This window comes from Hippoglossus stenolepis, chromosome 10, assembly GCF_022539355.2.
Source record: "Hippoglossus stenolepis isolate QCI-W04-F060 chromosome 10, HSTE1.2, whole genome shotgun sequence".
NCBI lineage: Eukaryota > Metazoa > Chordata > Actinopteri > Pleuronectiformes > Pleuronectidae > Hippoglossus > Hippoglossus stenolepis.
Genome location: NC_061492.1, coordinates 24837607 through 24858091, shown reverse-complemented (window position 1 = coordinate 24858091; position 20485 = coordinate 24837607). Strand labels below are relative to the sequence as shown.

The 20485-nt window shown below is 46.3% G+C and overlaps 13 non-coding genes and 6 pseudogenes across 13 annotated transcripts; all 19 read left to right on the top strand.

Annotated features, from left to right (window-relative positions):
* The first annotated feature begins 138 nt into the window (after positions 1–138).
* On the top strand, positions 139–319 carry LOC124853031 (annotated as a pseudogene).
* Positions 320–5518: 5199 nt separating this feature from the next.
* LOC124853134 lies at positions 5519–5703 on the top strand. Its single transcript, XR_007033488.1, has one exon. It is a non-coding gene; the product is annotated as a U2 spliceosomal RNA (small nuclear RNA).
* Positions 5704–7132: 1429 nt separating this feature from the next.
* Positions 7133–7251, top strand: LOC124854074. The gene has a single exon (XR_007034326.1). It is a non-coding gene; the product is annotated as a U5 spliceosomal RNA (small nuclear RNA).
* A 187-nt stretch (positions 7252–7438) lies between these two features.
* LOC124853101 lies at positions 7439–7629 on the top strand. Its single transcript, XR_007033478.1, has one exon. It is a non-coding gene; the product is annotated as a U2 spliceosomal RNA (small nuclear RNA).
* A 531-nt stretch (positions 7630–8160) lies between these two features.
* Positions 8161–8281, top strand: LOC124854055 (annotated as a pseudogene).
* Positions 8282–8437: 156 nt separating this feature from the next.
* Positions 8438–8626, top strand: LOC124852850. Its single transcript, XR_007033271.1, has one exon. It is a non-coding gene; the product is annotated as a U2 spliceosomal RNA (small nuclear RNA).
* A 502-nt stretch (positions 8627–9128) lies between these two features.
* LOC124853397 lies at positions 9129–9240 on the top strand. Its single transcript, XR_007033740.1, has one exon. It is a non-coding gene; the product is annotated as a U5 spliceosomal RNA (small nuclear RNA).
* A 174-nt stretch (positions 9241–9414) lies between these two features.
* LOC124852682 lies at positions 9415–9604 on the top strand. Its single transcript, XR_007033105.1, has one exon. It is a non-coding gene; the product is annotated as a U2 spliceosomal RNA (small nuclear RNA).
* Positions 9605–10383: 779 nt separating this feature from the next.
* Positions 10384–10574, top strand: LOC124853843. The gene has a single exon (XR_007034176.1). It is a non-coding gene; the product is annotated as a U2 spliceosomal RNA (small nuclear RNA).
* Positions 10575–11072: 498 nt separating this feature from the next.
* Positions 11073–11180, top strand: LOC124853825 (annotated as a pseudogene).
* A 5163-nt stretch (positions 11181–16343) lies between these two features.
* On the top strand, positions 16344–16515 carry LOC124853142 (annotated as a pseudogene).
* Positions 16516–17008: 493 nt separating this feature from the next.
* LOC124853812 lies at positions 17009–17121 on the top strand. Its single transcript, XR_007034150.1, has one exon. It is a non-coding gene; the product is annotated as a U5 spliceosomal RNA (small nuclear RNA).
* A 167-nt stretch (positions 17122–17288) lies between these two features.
* Positions 17289–17470, top strand: LOC124852995. The gene has a single exon (XR_007033408.1). It is a non-coding gene; the product is annotated as a U2 spliceosomal RNA (small nuclear RNA).
* Positions 17471–17959: 489 nt separating this feature from the next.
* LOC124853977 lies at positions 17960–18065 on the top strand (annotated as a pseudogene).
* A 176-nt stretch (positions 18066–18241) lies between these two features.
* On the top strand, positions 18242–18425 carry LOC124853034. The gene has a single exon (XR_007033439.1). It is a non-coding gene; the product is annotated as a U2 spliceosomal RNA (small nuclear RNA).
* A 494-nt stretch (positions 18426–18919) lies between these two features.
* LOC124854057 lies at positions 18920–19029 on the top strand. The gene has a single exon (XR_007034319.1). It is a non-coding gene; the product is annotated as a U5 spliceosomal RNA (small nuclear RNA).
* Positions 19030–19200: 171 nt separating this feature from the next.
* Positions 19201–19388, top strand: LOC124852848. Its single transcript, XR_007033269.1, has one exon. It is a non-coding gene; the product is annotated as a U2 spliceosomal RNA (small nuclear RNA).
* A 486-nt stretch (positions 19389–19874) lies between these two features.
* On the top strand, positions 19875–19982 carry LOC124853989 (annotated as a pseudogene).
* A 173-nt stretch (positions 19983–20155) lies between these two features.
* On the top strand, positions 20156–20342 carry LOC124852749. The gene has a single exon (XR_007033172.1). It is a non-coding gene; the product is annotated as a U2 spliceosomal RNA (small nuclear RNA).
* The last annotated feature ends 143 nt before the right edge of the window (positions 20343–20485 follow it).

The following is a 20485-nucleotide window of genomic DNA, read 5'->3' as shown; positions in this document are numbered from 1 at the left end:
GTCAGGAAATCAAGCTACACAAAGGAGAGCTTGGGCGAGGTGATAAGTATAAGCCATACTGTTATGCACACCTACGAACGGTACCACAACAGTGATTGAAATAAAGAGCTTTGGCGTGACATCCAACACTTGGGGCTTATCGCTTCTCGGCCTTTGGCTAAGATCAAGTGTAGTATCTGTTCTATCAGTTTAATATTTGATATGTCCTCTATATGAGGAATTACATATTGCCAGATTTTGGCATGAGGTTAGTAATTTGGAGCTTGCTCCTTTCCACGCATCGACCTAGCATTGCAGTGTCATTGGGAACGTACTTGTCTTACCTGAAAACCAAACACTGAATAATTATCATATCGCGACCGTAAAGAATTTATACGTTATTTCAATGAAACTTGAGGATTGGCTGATAATACAGTGGGGAAGAAACCACTGATGTAATCACTGACAAAGACGCGTGGAACTATGAACGTGGCGCCGCGCACGATTTGAACTGATCTTCAAATATTGAGTTAGTCAAGATCGGAACTTGCCACCAAGACCCCGAGACTTGTAAACGAGACAAGACATTTTTTGTTGAACACAAAGGTTCAGGACGTGATTACTTGAAAAAGGCTGAACAACCGTGAAATAGCTTGAGTGGCAGATGGCAGGATATGTGGTAACTTGACATGGGGAGAAGGCGGCTGGAATGTCAACATTTGACCACACGTGGAAACAAAGAGAGGTCAAATTTAGCAGATTGACCGAGAGTCCTCGTTGAAGCCTCCAAACACAGAGGCCACGCTGACTCTGAGCTTCTCTTCAGAACATCAGCCTTCTTCTGCACTTACTTTAAAGACTCGTGAGATGGTCTGCCATGAGTTTGAATAATGAGAATTTGTAGGTTTATTGTGTATACTATCTTGAACCTGAAACATATCTTCTGAAATGAAACCACACAAAGGAGATTTCAAGATGATGGGCTGGAAGGCGCCATTATTAGGAAAACAACCACGTATGGAAATGCAAATAATGATTTGAAGCAGAGTTTATAATATCGATCCAAAACATCGAATATTTTTTTCGCTTTTTACACAGATTCATAGGATTGCTCGAACAATGAAGATCTATAGGTCCCCAGTATGAGGAACACATTGGGCGATTTGTAAAGAGGGTAACTGGTCATCTTTTTCCACATCGATTCAGGACAGCGCTTGAAACAAATTTAATTCTTAACACCTTAGAAACCAAAACAACTGCCCAATTGGTCGCATCAAAAAGGACCTCATTATCACTGAAAGAGGACCAGTTGAAATAACAACAGTGGTGAACCACCATCATGAGGACGGACTACAGCAACGGGAATGAAATGATTTAACTGGATCCCAATGAGGCAGAGAAGCCACACAGAATGAAACCACACCTGGACTTGACTTGGGAACCAGAGCCTATACTTATTGTCTGGTGAGTTCCAGGTTTATTAGTGGCTAAAGTTTAAATCACCATAATCGGGGTAGATGAATGGCACTGGCATAATTCTGGTCACAGATAATGGCAGAATGGCTGCACACTGGACCTAGTATACATGAAAAAGCAAAGAGTGCCCAACCAAGGTGGACTCAGACTCAGACGTCTCTATTACTCCTGAACCAGATAAACGCGCCGACCTGCTTCTTCAGAACTATCGCGCTTTCGCCACAAAAAGACCCAGCGAGAGAATGTGTTAGTTGTTGAAAGATTCTTTGCATTTGATTGCAGGCCATTATTCTACAAATGTAAACAAAGATTTCAGGCCTGAACAAACCATAACGCCGATAGAGTCAAGGAAGATAATACAATATTAGCATGCACACCACTGAATAAACACAATATCATAGATTGTTAAGAGTTACAGCTGATGATCCAACACTGGCTGCCACATCGCCTCAGCCTTTATACAAGATCGGGAAAGAAGATCCAGTCACCATTGACTGATGTCTCAATGAGACTCACGTTAATATCATGATTTTGCACAGGGTAGAATTTGGAGCTGCTCCTTTCCACTTATCTGACCATATATTTCAGGAAAGCAACTGTAGAAACGCAATTCGAACACCTGAAAACCGTTAAAGACTCAAACACCGGTCGGACAAAAAGAACTGGTACGTATTTAATGAAATCGAGATAATGCATTTTTGAATAAGGCTGTACGTGGAACCGCCGATGGTTCACCGACAAAAAGAGACTAATCGCGCAACACAATAAATGAGCGCTGAACTGATTCCAACGACAAAGTTACATTGAAACTTCACTTCACCCAAGATCCTGGGAGATCAGTAGTCCATCAGCAGCACGGTATTGGGTCGGTAGAGTCTAGATATCAGATGAGGCATGAGTCAACCGCAGAACAAAAAGAGCAGTCAAAGATTGTGGTGAATTTGACGGTGATGATGTGAATAACGTTGGGAGCACGCCCAACCACATGAGCAGAAAAGAGAGCCCACCGCAGTTACGGTGATCAGCGAGGTCCTCGCTGTTCAAACAGGGCTGGTGTTGACCTGGCTTCAGGTTCACGTCTTCTTCGCTTGAATAAAGAGACCATCTGAGATGTCGTAACAAGATTAATGATTTTTTATATATTAAATAGGCAATGATCTAAACTGGAAAAGCTCAAAGATTGTCCAGTGTCAGAGAAACCAGCCGGCAAACAGAGAGTTTGAATGAGTGACATATGCATATTAATTAGGTTATGCAGTAAACATTAACTAATGAATTGGGGTAATACCACAACAAGTGATTTGAAACAAGAGTCAGTGTGATGATCCACACATACTTAATATCGCTTTCTGTAAAGGCCTTCTTGAGGTTAAGACCCATGTTAAAGATCACCTGATCAGTCAACATCCAGAACCCTATGAGAATTACATTGGTATTGTATTCTGCATAGGAAGTAATTCGAGCCGTCTTTTCCAATGATCACCTAGTACGTTGGAACGAGAACTTAATTACCGCGCCAGAAGACCAAACATCAAACAATTTCACGCGGATGAAAAATGGAATTCCAGACCAATTGTCGAAAACGAACGCCTTGAACACACAAGGTAAACCGATATTTCACCGAGGACATCGCACGTAACGAATATTCTCTGAACCAATGACCTACAGAGTTGGAAGGCTTATTAGAACTGAAACCGTTTTCACTCAAGACCTCTGGGGATTCTGTAGAGTCCAGAGCTTCCAGCATATCTGGTTTAAATGGGCAGGTGGTCCAGATGGAGCTGAGTTTAGGTAGCAGCCTAAAAAGCTAACCCACAAAGGCTGCAGGGCAGGAAAGAAACACTTGTGAATCAGTTGTGGATGAAGTATTGAACAGTTGCATTGACCTGAGACATGCAAAGCAGTGAGTCTACCAAGAAGGCAGATCAGATCAGATGTCTTCAGCTGTCTCCAATGAGGGTTTATTGATCATATTTTCATAATCATGTTTCACTTACCAAAGATCCGATCTGGAGAATGTTCATGAAGTAATGAATGCATTTGTATGGCACGCTTATTGTGAAGTATTGATTATGGAATGTGAAACAAGAGTTGCGCTGAGCTTGAACTGGAGTAAAGCAATAAAGAGAAATGGCTGAGGAGAAGGTGGTTTATCATATGCAAGACCACAGAGGCTAAACCAAGTTGAGATTTAAATGTGGTTTCATGGATGATCCAAACAACTGGGACATCGCTTTCCTGCCTTTGTACTAAGATCCAACAGATCTATCTTAACAGCTGATCTGATGAACCTTATAGAGACTACAAGAGCAGACTTTTATACATAAATAGAATTTGGAGTTGTCCTTTTCTCCACATGATCAACTAGTAACAGAGAAAAGGCTGTTGGGAACTGAAAACTTTGTTTAACTTTGTAGAAACCAAACATCCTAAACAACTGTTTGATCAAAGTGAATTTACATCTATTTAACTAAAAGTCTCTAGGGAACAACAAAGCATAAGGTGGGGAACCGCCTGAAGGTTACTACAGTGATGAATTATGGAATGGGCTGCAAGAGTTTGACTTGACTCAACTGAGTTGAAGCACAGTTGTTTGAAGATAAACCCATACTCAGATCTCTTGAGACTAAAGAGAAACCAGAGTCAGACTTTTTGATAATGCAGTATTCAGGAGATAATATTAGTAGTAAACAAAGCTGAATCACAGGTATCAGTACAGATGTGGTAAAGAGATGTGTGGAATTTGGTTGGAAGATGGGTAAACAAACAAGACACTTGGATCTATATGAAAGGTGAGGCTCACAATCAATGGGTGGTGACTAGGACTTAGAGGCCTCCAAGGCTGCTCCACAGAGTGGCCATGGTTGACCTATTTCCTCTTCGGTGAATGACGTCCCGCCACGAAAATCATGAGAGGAACAAACATGGTTATTACATTTAGCAATTAACAGGTCATTGATTTTATGAAATCAGTGAAACAACGAGTCGCCCAATGGAACCAGCTGCAATAGAGATCAATGAGATGCGTTATGTCACATGAGTAATAACTAATGAATTTGAAAATCAGCCAACAGAAGGATTTGAAAGTTCGAGTTTGAAGTGGACATCCATCCTTGAATAATGCTTCTGCCTTTTACAAGATCGTTACAGATCTGTACTCACTATTTAACATCCATTATATCCTGTAATGAGTGACCCAGTTATATGGTTGCAGATTTTAAATGAGGTAAAGAATTGAGTTTATCTTCTTCTCCATGTTTAACGACTAGCATCAAAGAAAGTGTTTGCTACAACTGAAAACTCTGGCTTCCACCTTGCAGAACCACAAACAACTAAACATCGCTTCATTTCCAGCGGAATCACATCATCGAATGAACTGAGAGATCAGCCCGCAACACATGCGGTGAACCGCCTGATCGTGGCTTACGTTAGAATGACCACATGGGAATGAATGAGTTTGATCCGATCTAAATTGAGTGCCAGCGTTGTTTAGTCAGAGTTGAACTGGTCAAATTTTAAGACTTCTGAGATTTATGAGAAACAGGAGCCGTATTTTTAAGGAAATGTAAGTGGTCTGGGGATAGATATGTTTATAAATAAAGCGAATCACAGTAGTCAGGCAGGAGGTAATAAAGACGTGTATAATTTTGGTTGGCAGACGGGGCGGCTGGGAATGCTGCATACTGGGATCTGACACGCGGAAAGCAAAGAGAGGCTCACCGTGAAGGTGGTGACTGTGGATCTGTAGAGGCTCCTCTGCTGCTCAAAATGAGGCTATGCTGACTCTGGTTTCATAACGCATTAAGTCTTTTCAAATTCTTACAAAGACTTCCATGGAGAGGAACAAACATGAGTTGAATATATTTTTGCAGGCTTTGCTAGGCTGGCTGAGCCTTATGGAAATTGTGAAAAGTCAAAGAGCTGTCTAGGGTCAGAAACTGCCTACAAAGGAGAGCTTGGGCGGAGGTGATAAGCAGCAGCCATTGCATGTACAACTGCCTAACGGGGTACCACAACAAGTGAGATTTGTGCCAAGAGTTTACAGACATCCAAATTTGGGCTTATCATTTCGTGCCTTGCATATATTAAGATCATGTAGTATCTGTTCTTATTTATTATTGATTTATATGAACCTCTATATGAGGACTACATATTAAGCAGATTTTGGCATGAGGGCAGTAATTTGTTTGCCTCTTTCTTCCACGCATTGACCTACATTGCAGTGCTGCTGGGAACGGTGCACTCTGTTCTTACTTGTAGAAAACCAAACACTCAAACAATTGTCGCATCAAAAGTGAATTTACACTGGCTCAATGAAAACCGAGGTGGTGTCTGTCGAACAGGCGTGAACCAGCCTGATAACAGCACGACAGTGATTTGACCATGCACGGGTCACACGAGCTTGAACTGATTCCAAAATTGACAGCGTTTGTCAAGAATGGAAACTTGCTTTCACTCAAGACCTCTGGGAGACTTTGGTGAGAAACCAGAGCTGCATTTGGCTTAATGGGTGGTTCAGGGATGTATTGTTTAGGCAGGCTGGTGCCTAGTCACAGGAAGCCAGGGCAGGAGGTAATAAAGACGTGTATAATTTGGTTGGCAGATGGGGCGGTCGGGAACAAGCATACTGGGATCTGACATGTAAAAGCAGAGGTCACTGTAGAAGGTGGTGATCAGGACTGGAGAGGCTCCTCTGCTGCTCAACAGGGCCATGCTGACTCTGGTTTCATAACCACAAGTCTTTCACTTTACTAAAGGACTTCCGTGGAGAGGAACCAACATGAGTTGAATAGGAGCTTGGTGGGGCTGGCTGTGGTTGAGCCTGAAGAAATGTGAAAGTCAAAAGAGCTGTTCATAGGTCAGAAACTAAGCGCCACAAGAGAGCTGATGAGGGGATAGCAGCAGCCATTGTTATGCACACCTACGAACGGGTACTGTACAACAAGTGAGATTTTTGCCAAGAGCTTGGCTGTGACATCCAACACTTGGGTTTATCGTCGGGCCTTTTGAATGCAAGATCAAGTGTAGTATCTGTTCTATGCACTGTAGTTAATATCTGATATGTCCCTCTATATGAGACTACATATTACTAGATTTTGGCATGAGGGGCAATAAAATTTGGAGCTTGCTCCTTTCTTCCACGATCGATTCTAAAATGGTGTCACGGGGAACGGTGCACTCTGTTCTTACCTTTGTAGAAACCAAACACTCAAACAATTGTCACAGATCAAAAGTGAATTCTACATCTAGTCAATGAAAGGTTAGATAGTAATAGCCTGGCACACACAAGTGTGTGAAAACCGCTTGATGGCTCACTGCTTATAGATGCACTATGCACGGGGTCACAATGAGCTGAACTAGACTTTAAACGAAAGTTAGAAGCGTTTGTCAAGAATGGAAACTGCTTTCACCTCAAGATCTTTCCTGGGACTTGGTAGAAACCAGAGCGCATTTAAGGAATGGGGTGGTTCAGGAGGTATTGCTTAGGCAGCTTAAAAGCCAATCACAGTAGTCAGGGCAGTATGCAATAAAGATTTGTATAATTTGGCTGGTGATAAAGGGTTGGGGGTTTTGTTGGGAAATGGGATCTGACAGAGGCGGGAAAGCAAAGAGAGGCCTACGGTGAAGGTGGTGACCATGACCGAGAGGCTCTGCTGCCTCCAACAGAGGGCCATGCTGACTCTGGTTTCTTCATAACGCATTACAAAAGTTCTTCGCCTTTACTAAAGACTTCCGTGGGAGAGGAACAAACAGTTAGAGTTGAATATATTTTTGGCAGGCTTTTGTTGTAGGCTGGCTGAGGCCTTTCTATGAAATTGTGGAAAAGTCAAAGAGCTGTCTAGGTCAGGAAACCAAGCGCCACAAAGGAGAGCTTGGCAGAGGTGATAAGCAGCAGCCATTGCTATGCACACCTACGAACGGGTAGCCACAACAAGTGAGATTTGAGGCTGGGGTGAGCTTGGCGGATATCCAACACTTGGGCTTATCGCCTCGCCTTTGGCTAAGATCTAAAGGGTAGTATTCACCTTATCAGTTTAATATCTGATATGTCCTCATATGAGGACTACAGTATTAAGTGATTTTTGGCATGAGGGGCAGTAATTTGAGCTTGCTCCTTTCTCTCCACGCATCGACCTAGGCATTGCAGTGCTGCTGGGAATCCAGGCACTTGTTCTACCTTGTAGAAAACCAAACACTCAAACAATTGTCGCGTATCAAAAGTGAATTTACACCGGCTCAATGAAACTGAGGTATTCTATTTGAAAGCACACAGCAAGGTGAACCGCCTTGATGGCTCACTGCTTAGTGACGTGACACCTGCACGTAATACAATGAGCTTGAACTGATCCCCAAAATTGAGTTAAAGCTTTTAAGCCAAGAATGAAACTTGCTTTCACTAAGACTTTCTGGGAGACTTGGTGAGAAACCAGAGAGTCAGCATTTTGGAGCGAATGTAAGTGGTTCAGGGATGTAGGTTGCTTGTGCAGGCTTAAAAGCCAATCACAGAAATAGGGCAGGAGGTGTAATAAAGACGTGTATAATTTGGCTGGCAGATGGGGCGGGTTGGGAATGTTGCATACTGGGATCCACATGCGGAAAGCAAAGAGAGGCCTACCTGGAAGGTGGTGACTGTGACCAGAGGCCCGTGAAGGTGGTGATCGTGACCGAGAGGCTCCTCTGCTGCTCTCCAACAGAGGGCCATGCTGACTCTGGTTTCTCTTCATAACGCATGTCTTCCGCTTTACTAAAGACTTCCTGGAGAGGAACAAACATGAGTTGAATATATTTTGGCAGGCTTTTTGGCTCATTATTTATGAAATTGTGAAAAGTCAAAGAGCTGTCTAGGTCAGAAATCAAGCGCCACAAAGGAGAGCTTGGGCGGAGGTGATAAGCAGCAGCCATTGTTATGCACACCTACGAACGGGTACCACAACAAGTGAGATTTGTGCCAAGAGTTTGCGTGACATCCAACACTTGGGGGGGATCTTCGCCGCCTTTTGGCTAAGATCAATGTAGTATCTGTTCTTATCAGTTTAATATCTGATATGTCCTCTATATGAGGACTACATATTAAGCAGATTTGGCATGAGGGGCAGAAATTTGGAGCTTGCTCCTTTCTCTCCATGCATCGACCTAGCATTGCAGTGCCGCTGGGAACGGTGCACTCTGTTCTTACCTTGTAGAAAACCAAACACTCAAACAATTGCGCTTGCGTATCAAAAGTGAATTCTACACTGGCTCAATGAAACTGAGGTAACGGCCTGGCACACACAAGTGTGTGAAACCGCTCTGATGGCTCACTGCTTAGTGACGTGACCATGCACGGGTCACAATGAGCTTGAACTGGATTCCAAATTGAGTTAGAAGCGTTTGTCAAGAATGGAAACTTGCTTTCACTCAAGACCTTCTGGGAGACTTGGTGAGAAACCAGAGTCAGCATTTTGGAGCGAATGTAAGTGGTTCAGGGATGTATTGCTTAGGCAGGCTTAAAAGCCAATCACAGTAGTCAGGGCAGGAGGTAATAAAGACGTGTATAATTTTGGTTGGCAGATGGGGGCGGGTTGGGAATGTTGCATACTGGGATCTGACATGGAAAGCAAAGAGAGGCTCACCGTGAAGGTGGTGAATCAGACCGAGAGGCTCCTCTGCTGCTCTCCAACAGAGGGCCATGCTGACTCTGGTTTCTCTTCATAACGCACAAGTCTTTCGCCTTTACTAAAGACTTCCGTGGAGAGGAACAAACATGAGTTGAATATATTTTTGGCAGGCTTTGCTGTATGGCTGAGCCTTATGAAATTGTGAAAAGTCAAAGAGCTGTCTAGGTCAGAAACTCGCGCCACAAAGGAGAGCTTGGAGGAGGTGATAAGCAGCAGCCATTGTTATGCACACCTACGAACGGGGTACCACAACAAGTGAGATTTGTGCCAAGAGCTTGGCGTGACATCCAACACTTGGGGCTTATCGTCGGCCTTTTGGCTAAGATCAAGTGTAGTATCTGTTCTTATCAGTTTAATATCTGATATGTCCTCTATATGAGGACTACATATTAAGCAGATTTTTGGCATGAGGGGCGGAAATTTGGAGCTTGCTCCTTTCTCTCCACGCATCGACCTAGCAGCACAGGGCCGCTGGGAACGGTGCACTCTGTTCTTACCTTGTAGAAAACCAAACACTCAAACAATTGTCGCGTATCAAAAGTGAATTCTACACTGGCTCAATGAAACTGAGGTAACGGCCTGGCACACACAAGTGTGTGAAACCGCCTGATGGCTCACTGCTCAGTGACGTGACCATGCACGGGGTCACAATGAGCTTGAACTGAATTCCAAATTGAGTTAGAAGCGCTTTGTCAAGAATGGAAACTTGCTTTCACTCAAGACCTTCTGGGAGACTTGGTGAGAAACCAGAGTCAGCATTTTGGAGCGAATGTAAGTGGTTCAGGATGTATTGCTTAGGCAGGCTTAAAAGCCAATCACAGTAGTCAGGCAGGAGGTAATAAAGACGCGTATAATTTTGGTTGGCAGATGGGGCGGGTTGGGAATGTTGCATACTGGGATCTGACATGCGGAAAGCAAAGAGAGGCCTACCGTGAAGGTGGTGATCAGACCGAGAGGCTTCTGCTGCTCTCCAACAGAGGGCCATGCTGACCTGGTTTCTCTTCATAACGCATGCCTTCGCCTTTACTAGACTTTTCTTGGAGAGAACAAACATGAGTTGAATATATTTTGGCAGGCTTTGCTATGCATGGGCTGAGCCTTATGAAATTGTGAAAAGTCAAAGAGCTGTCTAGGTCAGAAATCAAGCGCCACAAAGGAGAGCTTGGGTGAGGTGATAAGCAGCAGCCATTGTTATGCACACCTACGAACGGTAACCCAACAAGTGAGATTTGTGCCAAGAGCTTGGCGTGACATCCAACACTTGGGGCTTATCGCTTCTCGGCCTTTTGGCCAAGATCAAGTGTAGTATCTGTTCTTATCAGTTTAATATCTGATATGTCCTCTATATGAGGACTACATATTAAGCAGATTTTTGGCATGAGGGGCAGAAATTTGGAGCTTGCTCTTTCTCTCCACGCATCGACCTAGCATTGCAGTGCCGCTGGGAACGGTGCACTCTGTTCTTACCTTGTAGAAAACCAAACACTCAAACAATTGTCGTATCAAAAGTGAATTCTACACTGGCTCAATGAAACTGAGGTAACGGCCTGGCACACACAAGTGTGTGAAACCCGCTCTGATGGCTCACTGATTAGTGACGTGACCATGCACGGGTCACAATGAGCTTGAACTGATTCCAAATTGAGTTAGAAGCGTTTGTCAAGAATGGAAACTTGCTTTCACTCAAGACCTTCTGGGAGACTTGGTGAGAAACCAGAGTCAGCATTTTGGAGCGAATGTAAGTGGTTCAGGGATGTATTGTTTAGGCAGGCTTAAAAGCCAATCACAGTAGTCAGGGCAGGAGGTAATAAAGACGTGTATAATTTTGGCTGGCAGATGGGGGTGGGTTGGGAATGTTGCATACTGGGATCTGACATGCGGAAAGCAAAGAGAGGCCTACCGTGAAGGTGGTGATGTGACCGAGAGGCTCCTCTGCTGCTCTCCAACAGAGGGCCATGCTGACTCTGGTTTCTCTTCATAACGCATGTCTTTCGCCTTTACTAAAGACTTCCGTGGAGAGGAACAAACATGAGTTGAATATTTTTGGCAGGCTTTGCTGTATGGCTGAGCCTTATGAAATTGTGAAAAGTCAAAGAGCTGTCTAGGTCAGAAATCAAGCACCACAAAGGAGAGCTGGCGGAGGTGATAAGCAGCAGCCATTGTTATGCACACCTACGAACGGGTAGCACCACAACAAGTGAGATTTGAAGCAAGAGCTTCAAGGACATCCAACACTTGGGGCTTATCGCCTCGGCCTTTTGGCTAAGATTGATTGAGAGACGGAGACAAAGCTTAACAAAGAAGGAACACAATCGACACAAAGATGACTAAGGACCAGACAAGCCCAAAGGTTGGGGTGAGGTACACGATACGCTCCAGGTGGAACCAGTGGAGGAACTTATGATGTCGAGAGACTGGTTCTGCAAAAAGGTCATCATGGAACAACTGAGTCTGAAGGTCAAGATGTGTACTGTATCCAGTGGAACCAGCCAGAAAGCCTCGTCACTACACTGGGTAAGTGAGGATGTGTATTCAAGAGTGGCTGGAAGCCTGTAGAAAGGAGGCTGGGAAAGATTCATGGCCGGTTACAAGATCCTGAACCTGGACAGACCAAATTTCAGAACGGTCACGGTGCACACTTACAACCCCTTCTGTCACCGACCGAGCACTAGCTGCTTTTTTTGGGACAGCACGGAGAAGTGGTGACTAGTGCCTAGGTATCTAAAGACACGAGGGATTCTGGACAGAAGAAGGCAGTTTCAGGTGCTGCTGAACCTGACCCAGAAGGTCCTGAGGACTGAAGCATCCACCCCTTTTCAGCCTTGGTGGGGATCGCCGTTACCTGTTTTACCCCGGCAACCAGCGTCTGTCGGCGTTGCAGGCAGTCTGGCCACAGAGGCAGGCTGTTCCCGAGCCTGCTGCCGCACTCAGTGGCTGAAGGGGCCATGAGGCCAAGACTGCACGGGCCCAAGGCCTGTCATGGATGTGGGGACTGGGCCATCTGTACCGCAACTGCCCTAGCCGAAGGAGGACCTTCATGAAGTGGCCAAGTCCACTGGAGAGCCGGAAAAGCCAAGGATCCAGGAATGGGACCCGTGCCTGCAGGGAATGGCTCAAGCACACCAATACAGGCAGAGCCAGCAACGATCTTTCTAAGGGGGAACAGAGGAAGCCCCTGGAGAAAGGAACAACCGAAGGCCCACTTGGGATAGCGACCCAGGTGCCCCGTGACAACGCAGGGGGATTTCCTCCCATCAACCCAGGTCCACCCAACTCCAAGGTCAAGAAGGGCACGGAAAGGATCAGCAGGCTGAGCGGGGAAGACAATTAGAAGCGGAGAGAGTAAGGAGGGGGGCCATAGTAAAAAATCAAAGGGGGAAGGCAACGGGGCAGAGGGACAGGACCAAGAGAAGGGAGCTGATGGTGGGATGGATGGGGGGTAGGGCAGCAAAGAAGGGCTGCAGAGGAGGGAGGACATCAGGAGCGGGAAGGGGGCAACACAGGGCTAGGGGAGGGTGGAGAGGCTACTGAGCAGAGCCGGAGGAGATCCAGGTGATCTGCTCGCCGAGGTTTGGGTTGAGCTGAGTTACCTCCAGACCTGCTCAATATACCATCCCTTTGGGGAGGATGCATATGAGGGACCCAACAGGCCATCAACATCGCCTAATCCAGTGCCCTTTTCTGGGGGAACAGATGGACAGTGAGGACCTCTTCTTGCTGTAGGAGTTTTTTTGGGGTGTTTGCAGAAGACTTAAAAATACAAATTATAATGACTGCAGTTAAAATTCTTTCATTAAATGTAAGAGGAATGAGGATCGGTTAAAAGAAGGGTTGTTTATGATTTTGTGGACCAGCTGCATGTCCAAATTTGTTTATTGCAGGAGGTTCATTTACGGGACAAGGGGGATGTTGCAAAATTCTCAAGGGAGTGGACCAAAGGGGACTCAATCTGAGGTGTGGGGGTCCACCTTACAGGTGTCGGGATTTTGTTTGGTGTTAAAGAGATTAGGTGGAGGATGTTTTCATAATTGTTCAAGGCAAGATAATGGTGCTGACATCACATGGGGACAAGCAAGCTGAGGGTTTTTGTGGTGTATGGACCACAAACTCAGAGGGAAATCACGAGAAATGTCTGAGTTAGTAGAGCCACACCTGGCCACCAATAGGCAGGTAATTGTAGGGGGATTTCAATGTGCAGTTAGGTAAGGGGGACACCAGCTAGTTATATCTCCCACCTGATGGCCAGACACGGGAGTAGATGGGGGAGATGGTCAGGCTACTGGTAGATGGTCCCACATGGCGTAACCCACCAGAACGCTTAGACGCCTGACCACGGTTTGTAGAAAAGTCTCTTGAGTCTGGTGTCAGGTCGACGCTCCCTGTGTTCTTTCTCTGACCATGATGGGCTGCGTTTGAGGTGCGCGTGCCTGCCTGTTTTCAAGCGGGGTACTGGCGCCAATATTAGTGTATTAGAGGAAGACAAGTTCAAACAAGGTTTCGTACTGTTTTTCAAAAACCTTTCTAGGACTGAGACCAATGTGTCCTGGGGTGATGGAGTGGTGGGAAGTAGCCAAGAAACGGATACAAATGTTTTGGATAAGTACTGTAAAAGGAAGGTGAGGTTGGCCAAGAGGGTGTGCTTCACAGCGCCTCCTCAGCTCGAGTACAAGAAAGGAAACTGCGGCAGCACTGTAAATCAAACTGCGGGCTTGTGACTTCCCCAAAGTAAAGCTTAAGGAGGTCTTGAGGGCAGGGCCCGGCCTACCTGTTGCAGGCGCGCCAAGTTTCCTGGAGAAGCACGAGACATGTCCGCCGCTTTCGGCTCAATACGGGCTGACAGGAAAAGACAGGTACAGACCGGGATCAGGGACATGCAGGGAAGGGTGGTGTCGGAAGCAGGTGAGATGGTGAGTGCCACTACTGACCACTACCGCACAAGCTTCCAGGAGAAAGAGGTAGATGTAGGGGAGGGGGACTTCCTGGACTTACTGACCAAGCAGGTGCCGTCGGACATAGCGCAGGCGTTGGAGGCCCCGGCCACCCTCAAAGAGCTCGAGGGTGCCCTCTGTAAAATGAACACGGAAGGTGCCGGCATCGACGGACTGGCTGTGGAGTTTTATCTCAAGTTCTGGGAGATTCGGGCCGGTAGTGTTGGAGGTGTTGTCCGCAGTACTTCTCACAGGTGTAATGGGAGGGACTATGGCTACAGGAGTGATCTCCTCTGTTTAAAAAGGGAGACGGCACCGACCTCGGCAACTGGCGGCCACTGACCATGCTGTGTGTGGATTATAAGCTTCTGGCAAAGGTCCTAGCCGATCGCCTAGGCACAGCCCTTTTCCACACGTGGTCCATGTGGACCAAACATGGGGGTGGCGGGCGCCGTGAGATGGAATCTCCAGCTCATACGAGACGCTGCCGCTTGAAGAAAGACAGACACCTGCCACTTATGGTGGTTGGTCTCGACCAGGCAAAGGCCTTTGACAGGGTTCACTGGGGCTATATGTTTAGGGTATTGGAAAGGCTAGGCTTTAACAAGGGGTTTGTTTGATGGTTACATATACTATACACAGGTGTGGGGAGCACAGTGTCAGTCAACGGTCACTTAGGGGAAGTTTTCAGGGTGCACTCAGGGGTAAGACAGGGGTGCCCACTCACCGCTGCTCTACATCCTCTATATAGAGCTCTGGCGGCAGCCATTCGGGCTGACCCAGGGGTGAAAGGTTTCCTGGTTCCTGGCGGCAGCAGAGGCTCACGGGTCAAGTTGTCACAGCATGGATGACACCACACTGCTGCTGGACAGTGATGCACGCCTGATCCGATCTTTGAGATTTTCCAGATTTTGGTCGGGGTCTGAGCACAACTGAATCAAAAGTGCCAAGTCCTCGCAAGTTCTTTGGGCGCTGGAAAGAAAGGATGGACGATGGAGGGCTGTCGCTCTGCACAGGACCACTGAAATTACTAGGGTCAGCTTTGAGACAGCCCACAGTGCCACAATCAACTGGACCGGGCGATTTCAGCAGTCCAGAAGAAGCTTGCGCCTGGAAGAGCAGGTGCCTGACTTTAATAGGGAAGGTACTTGTACTGAAGGTAGACGTTCTGCCATCCCTCCTATATCTGGCATACATATACCCACTGCCAGTCAGCATGAGGAGACCTCTCATGCGCCCGTGTTCGGATTCCTATGGGGTGGTAGATATGAATATGTGGCGAGGTTTCGATGCTGGCAGATATAGAAGCAGGAGGGAGGATGTGCCACACCTCCCGCTGAAGCTGGACTGCATTTTGTTTCATCCTTGTGCAGAGAACTATCCTTGCTGATAGAGCACCCTCAGGCTACTTCCTGAGGCCTCTATTTCGCATACCAAGCTAGGGGGTTGATGGTCTGAGCAACTTGGCACCCAGGAGGAGCAGCAGCCATGGCATTTCAACCATGCAGCCAGGTGTCGCCCATCCTGAGGCCTCCGACACAGCCATAAAATAAATCACAGAGCCCTACAGAGAGGTCTGGCTAGGGAGTAGTCGCACCTCCAGTGGTGGGGACCCCGCCAAAGATTTGAGGGGGATACAGCCACGGGGCTTGACAACGGCTCAAAGACCTAAATTGCTTATGCCTGCACAAATGCCTGCCAGTGGGAAACCATGTACCGGCATAGTTGGCAAGATCCCCGGCGTACCGGACAACCTGTTCAGGGAGGAAACGGTCAGGCATGTCATGTGGGACTGTCCAGTGGCAAGGGTAGTATGGGGTAAAGTGGGGAACGGTTAGGCAGGTAGTCACAGGATTTATCTGACCTGGACCAGGGTTGAAAGAGGTTTAGGCACAGGGAATGGTCCTTTTAATGTCCTAACATGGAAGATTATAAGTGATAACAAAGAGGAGTATCTGTCACGGGCAAGACCTGATAAAGACAGATAAAGACAGTGGGTGGAAGGGATAATGAGGAGGGTGGAAGCAGATGTAAAGGGGAACATCAAAGGGACATTGAGAGATGGGGAAACATGCAGCCCTAGAGAGGTGGAAAGGAGGGTTTGGGTGGATATGGTGAAAAAGAGAGGGAAGGCACAAGGAGTTCTTTGGACTGTTTTTATTTTTTTCACCTTTAGTTTTGCAACATGGAATGGGTAGGACTTGTAACATTCGCTACCGGTAAGGGCACATTTGGGGATGAAGGTTGTATTAGGATGATCATACGTGATGTTTGATTTGTATTGATTTGTATTTAACTGACGAAAGTTTTGTAATAAAAAAAAAAAAATCTGTTCTTATCAGTTTAAGATCATATATGTCCTCTATATGAGGACTACATATTGCAGATTTTTGGCATGAGGGCAGAAATTTGAGCTTGTCTTTCTCTCCACGCATCGACCTAGCATTGCAGTGCCATCAAACGGTGCACTCTGTTCTTACCTTGTAGAAAACCAAACACTCAAACAATTGTCGCGTATCAAAAGTGAATTCTACACTGGCTCAATGAAACTGAGGATCTGCTCGGCACACACAAGTGTGTGAAACCGCTCTGATGGCTCACTGCTTAGTGACGTGACTATGCACGGGGTCACAATGAGCTTGAACTGATTCCAAATTGAGTTAGGTTACTTGTCAAGAATGGAAACTGCTTTCACTCAAGACCTTCTGGGAGACTTCTGAGAAACCAGAGTCAGCATTTTGGAGCGAATGTAAGTGGTTCAGGGATGTATTGCTTAGGCAGGCTTAAAAGCCAATCACAGTAGTCAGGGCAGGAGGTAATAAAGACGGTATAACTTGGTTGGCAGATGGGGGCGGGTTGGGAATGTTGCATACTGGGATCTGACATGCGGAAAGCAAAGAGAGGCCTACTGTGAAGGTGGTGATCAGGACGAGAGGCTCCTCTGCTGCCTCCAACAGAGGGCCATGCTGACTCTGGTTTCTTCATAACGCACAAGTCTTTCGCGCTTTTTACTAAAGACTTCCGTGGAGAGGAACAAACATGAGTTGAATATATTTTTGGCAGGCTTTGCTGTATGGCTGAGCTATGAAATTGTGAAAGTCAAAGAGCTGTCTAGGTCAGAAATCAAGCACCACAAAGGAGAGCTTGGGGAGGTGATAAGCAGCAGCCATTGTTATGCACTACGAACGGGTACCACAACAAGTGAGATTTGTGCCAAGAGCTTGGCGTGACATCCAACACTTGGGGCTTATCGCTGCCTTTGGCTAAGATCAAGGTAGTATCTGTTCTATCAGTTTAATATCTGATATGTCCTCTATATGAGGACTACATATGCAGATTTTTGGCATGAGGGGCAGAAATTTGGAGTTGCTCCTTTCTCTCCACGCATCGACCTAGCATTGCAGTGCCGCTGGGAACGGTGCACTCTGTTCTACCTTTAGAAAACCAAACACTCAAACAATTGTCGCGTATCAAAAGTGAATTCTACACTGGCTCAATGAAAGGAGGTAACGCCTGGCACACACAAGTGTGTGAAACCGCTCTGATGGCTCACTGCTTAGTGACGTGACCATGCACGGGTCACAATGAGCTTGAACTGGATTCCAAATTGAGTTAGAAGCGTTTGTCAAGAATGGAAACTTGCTTTCCTCAAGACCTTCTGGGAGACTTGGTGAGAAACCAGAGTCAGCATTTTGAGCGAATGTAAGTGGTTCAGGGATGTATTGCTTAGGCAGGCTTAAAGCCAATCACAGTAGCTAGGGCAGGAGGTACAAAGACGGTATAATTTGGTTGGCAGATGGGGGCAGGTTGGAATGTTGCATACTGGGATCTGACATGCGGAAAGCAAAGAGAGGCCTACCGTGAAGGTGGTGATCAGACCGAGAGGCTCCTCTGCTGCTCTCCAACAGAGGGCCATGCTGACTTGGTTTCTCTTCATAACGCAAGTCTTTCGCCTTACTAAAGACTCGTGGAGAGGAACAAACATGAGTTGAATATATTTTGGCAGGCCTTCATTGTATGGCTGAGCCTTATGAAATTGTGGAAAAGTCAAAGAGCTGTCTAGGTCAGAAATCAAGCGCCACAAAGGAGAGCTTGCGGAGGTGATAAGCAGCAGCCATTGTTATGCACACCTACGAACGGGTACCACAACAAGTGAGATTTGTGCCAAGAGCTTGGCGTGACATCCAACACTTGGGGCTTATCGCCTCGGCCTTTTGGAAGATCATGTAGTATCTGTTCTTATCTGTTTAATATCTGATAAGTGTCCTCTATATGAGGACTACATATTAAGCAGATTTTTGGCATGAGGGCAGAAATTTGAGCTTGCTCTTTCTTCCACGCATCGACCTAGCATTGCAGTGCCATTGGGAACGGTGCACTCTGTTCTTACCTTGTAGAAAACCAAACACTCAAACAATTGTCGCGTATCAAAAGTGAATTCTACACTGGCTCAATGAAAGTGAGGTAACGGCCTGGCACACACAAGTGTGTGAAACCGCTCTGATGGCTCACTGCTTAGTGACGTGACCATGCACGGGTCACAATGAGCTTGAACTGGATTCCAAATTGAGTTAGAAGCGTTGTCAAGAATGGAAACTTGCTTTCACTCAAGACCTTCTGGGAGACTTGGTGAGAACCAGAGTCAGCATTTTGGAGCGAATGTAAGTGGTTCAGGGATGTATTGCTTAGGCAGGCTTAAAAGCCAATCACAGTAGTCAGGCAGGAGGTAATAAAGACGTGTATAATTTTGTTGGCAGATGGGGCGGTTGGGAATTGTTGCATACTGGGATCTGACATGCGGAAAGCAAAGAGAGGCCTACCGTGAAGGTGGTGATCAGACCGAGAGGCCCCTCTGCTGCCTCCAACAGAGGGCCATGCTGACTTGGTTCTCTTCATAACGCACAAGTCTTCCCTTTACTAAAGACTCTCGTGGAGAGGAACAAACATGAGTTGAATATATTTTTGCAGGCTTTGCTGTATGGCTGAGCCTTATGAAATTGTGAAAAGTCAAAGAGCTGTCTAGGTCAGGAAATCAAGCCACAAAGGAGAGCTTGGGCGGAGGTGATAAGCAGCAGCCATTGTTATGCACACCTACGAACGGGGTACCACAACAAGGAGATTTGTGCCAAGAGCTTGGCGTGACATCCAACACTTGGGGCTTATCGCCTCGGCCTTTGGCTAAGATCAAGTGTAGTATCTGTTCTTATCAGTTTAATATCTGATATGTCCTCTATATGAGGACTACATATTAAGCAGATTTTTGGCATGAGGGGCAGAAATTTGGAGCTTGCTCTTCTCTCCACGATCGACCTAGCATTGCAGTGCAGCTGGGAACGATGCACCTGTTCTTACCTTGTAGAAAACCAAACACTCAAACAATTGTCGCGTATCAAAAGTGAATTCTACACTGGCTCAATGAAACTGAGGTAACGGGCTCAGACACACAAGTGTGTGAAACGCCTGATGGCTCACTGCTTAGTGACGTGACCATGCACAACACAATGAGCTTGAACTGATTCCAAATCTGAGTTAGAAGTTGTCAAGAATGGAAACTTGCTTTCACTCAAGACCTTCTGGGAGACTTGGTGAGAAACCAGAGTCAGCATTTTGGAGCTAATGTAAGTGGTTCAGGATGTATTGCTTAGGCAGGCTTAAAAGCCAATCACAGTAGTCAGGGCAGGAGGTAATAAAGACGTGTATAATTTTGGTTGAGATGGGGGCGGGTTGGGAATGTTGCATACTGGATCTGACATGGAAAGCAAAGAGAGGCCTACCGTGAAGGTGGTGATCAGACCGAGAGGCTCCTCTGCTGCCTCCCAACAGAGGGCCATGCTGACTCTGGTTTCTTCATAACGCACAAGTCTTTCGCCTTTACTAAAGACTTCGTGAGAGGAACAAACATGAGTTGAATATATTTTTGGCAGGCTTTGCTGTATGGTTGAGCCTTATGAAATTGTGAAAAGTCAAAGAGCTGTCTAGGCTGAAATCAAGCGCCACAAAGGAGAGCTTGGGTGAGGTGATAAGCAGCAGCCATTGTTATACACACTACGAACGGGGTACCACAACAAGTGAGATTTGTGCCAAGAGTTTGGCGTGACATCCAACACTTGGGGCTTATCGTCTCGGCCTTTGGCCAAGATCAAGTGTAGTATCTGTTCTTATCAGTTTAATATCTGATATGTCCTCTATATGAGGACTACATATTAAGCAGATTTTTGGCATGAGGCAGAAATTTGGAGCTTGCTCTTTCTCTCCACGCATCGACCTAGCATTGCAGTGCCGCTGGAACGGTGCACTCTGTTCTTACCTTTGTAGAAAACCAAACACTCAAACAATTGTCGCGTATCAAAAGTGAATTCTACACTGGCTCAATGAAACTGAGGTAACGGCCTGGCACACACAACTGTGTGAAACCGCTCTGATGGCTCACTCATGAACCATTAC